The sequence below is a fragment of the Arachis ipaensis genome, chromosome B07, assembly GCF_000816755.2.
Source record: "Arachis ipaensis cultivar K30076 chromosome B07, Araip1.1, whole genome shotgun sequence".
Classification (NCBI taxonomy): Eukaryota; Viridiplantae; Streptophyta; class Magnoliopsida; order Fabales; family Fabaceae; genus Arachis; species Arachis ipaensis.
In genome coordinates, this window is record NC_029791.2 from 119,355,680 (window position 1) to 119,358,390 (window position 2,711).

Below are 2,711 nucleotides of genomic sequence, written 5' to 3' on the forward strand. Positions count from 1 at the left end.
AAAAAAGGTATAAATTTGCTGTTACCATTTTCCAGCGAGACCGGAGTTGATCTGAGTAACTATCATAGGACAGTTACAGTTACTGTTGAATAGTGTATAAATGTGGAGTAACTGTGTGTAACTGAATATCTAAGGTGATGCATTGTATCTGATGCTTTTTGTTTTGGTCATCATAAGATTATACTATTCTCTCTTTGAGCTACTGTTTGTTCTAAAGCAGAGGGTTTCATTCATGTAGCTGATATTCACTTCCACAGACATTCATCAGTTTCTAATACCAATTAGAAACAACTGAGTACATTAGCATTGGGTCTTGTTGGACGGCTCTGACTAGATATGATTACATATAGTTGTAAATGGCACTTCTTCATTCTGGAAATGAAGATATGTAAGCAGATATGATTAAGTCTCCTGTTTTCATATTGTTTTTTTTTTTTTATCTTAAATTGGACTAGTGTTCTATTATCTATTTTTCATTTTTTGTCTTAGCTTATTAGTTTGCCAATTATAACACAGTTGTATTCTCACCCTTGTCAAGAAGCCAATTCTCATTTAAACTGGAACAAAACTGAGTTTTTGGTTTTCCCATGAACCACTGTTTGCAGGTGTGACTATAGATAGATCCACTTTGCGTGAGTTGTTGGCAGCAGTGGAAACTGTGAACCATTTCGCTTGCCTCTATCTTATTGAGCACTTCATGATGTTTCTAATTTCATTTTTTAGTGCTGTCTGTCCATACTTGGCATTGGAGACATGTCGACAGTGGCGTTTGAGTAACAAAACTGTAGACCTGATGAGGAATGGAAAGATGCCTACTGTCTCAATTGAGCAGGCCCAGAATAATTACACCAAAGTTATTGATCATCTTCAAACTGAAAGACTACTTAAGATATGATGTGGGTTGATACAATATTGTCCTAATACACTTATATATACCAATAATCTAGGTCAAGTATAGTACCAACTGCCATTAGCCAGTCAAGGCTGCTAACATAATGAGTCTCAAAAAACAAGAATATCAAAATTCTAACCTTGATGTTTAAGAGAAGAAATTTTCTTCTGCTTCATGGTGACATTTCCTTCTTTCTGTTAATTAGTTCTTAATAAAAGAATGTGATCTCTGATAGCAAATTATCTTGCATTTGTATGAATTTTAGGCTGTAAAAGCGGGTCTTCTTAAAATCCTTTCCAAAATGGGGATCTCATTGCTTTCAAGGTATGTGATTTATGTTAAAGAGCTGAAGGGTCAAAAGAAAATAGTATTTTCTTGTGTTTTTATTCTTTTCCTTCTTTAAGGATGTCATGCTTATGCTTTTTTTGACAAGTCAATTTGTTAATTACTTCCATGTATGCAGTTACTGCGGTGCACAGATTTTTGAAATCTATGGATTAGGAAAGGAAGTTGTCGATCTTGCATTCAGAGGAAGTATGTCAAAAATTGGGAGATTAAATGGCACTTCTTCATTCTGGAAATGAAGATATGTAGGCAGATAGCTATTGAAGATACAAAAGCTAACTTTGCTCCGTTGAAAGGCTTTATATTCTATATTCTGTGAAAAACATGGTTTCCTCAAGATCTATGTTTAACGCAATGCCATATACTAACATCATTAGGCACCCTTTTAAGAGTTACAGTGAAAAAATAAATAAATTGCTCGAGTGGTTTTCAGCTTTGTTCATCGAAGTTCCTCTGCTACATAATTACATAATTTTTGTATCGTGGCACTATTTCTATCCAATATACACTGCCTAGTTTCATAACAATTGGGTAAATCCTATGCCACAATTGTGTGATATCTATGTACTTATGCCATAGCTCGTGGTTGTCATAATCGTCGGGCTTTGAAGATGGAGAAGACAAGAACACAGAACTGAGGAGAAGAGAACAAAGTGAGCATTATGGCCTTCAAATTTGGGGATTAGGATTTTAACTTCAACTGAGAGACCAAATTGATGCGGGAGAGTTTTCTTTGCCACATCAGCTAGCCGTTGTAAAGCCCACGTGTCACGAAGGCTGCCAGCTCAGTTTCCAGTTGCGTCAGGTGTCCAGAAATTGTCGGAAGGACAACTTTGAGTCCCAGAGTGCAAGTTCGGGGATGACTTTGAGGAACTTTTAAGTTCAGGGACTACTATGAGGCTCGAGTACAACTTCAGAGACTACATTAAGACTTATCTCGGTTTATAGAGGAGTATAAACATGATTAATTGTACATGAATGATCAATGTACTGAAGTAAACACTTAAAATCAAACATTAATATAAAATACATATTAAAAATAGATTAAATTATAGGTATATTTATATGTAAATACATCATAAATTCATAACCGATTTCAGTAGTTGATTTCAATATAAAAATAGCATTTTTATTTACGTATATACCAACGTGCGACGGCTTTAGACAAGCTAATTAGCAAACCTCCACAACTTGTTTAAGTTTAGTTACACTCACTTAGCTTCTCCATTGACATTACGTAAATTATACTTAGCACCCATTCTAGTTTTCATATTTACATAAACTGTTTAATGGCTTAGTTTTATATTTACATACAAAGTTAGCGTCCGAATGTGCAAAACAAAAAAAAAATTATATGTATATTAAAAATCAACTATTATATATTTATATATATTTATAAATATAAATTTATAGTTTTTAATTAAATAATTAGTCAATAAAATAATTAAATTTATCATATAATATAGAAGAATAT

General features: G+C 33.4%; 1 long non-coding RNA gene across 1 annotated transcript; it reads left to right on the plus strand.

Annotated features, from left to right (window-relative positions):
• On the plus strand, positions 1,082–1,453 carry LOC110264394. The gene is made up of 2 exons (XR_002350522.1): positions 1,082–1,216; positions 1,356–1,453. It is a non-coding gene; the product is annotated as an uncharacterized LOC110264394 (long non-coding RNA).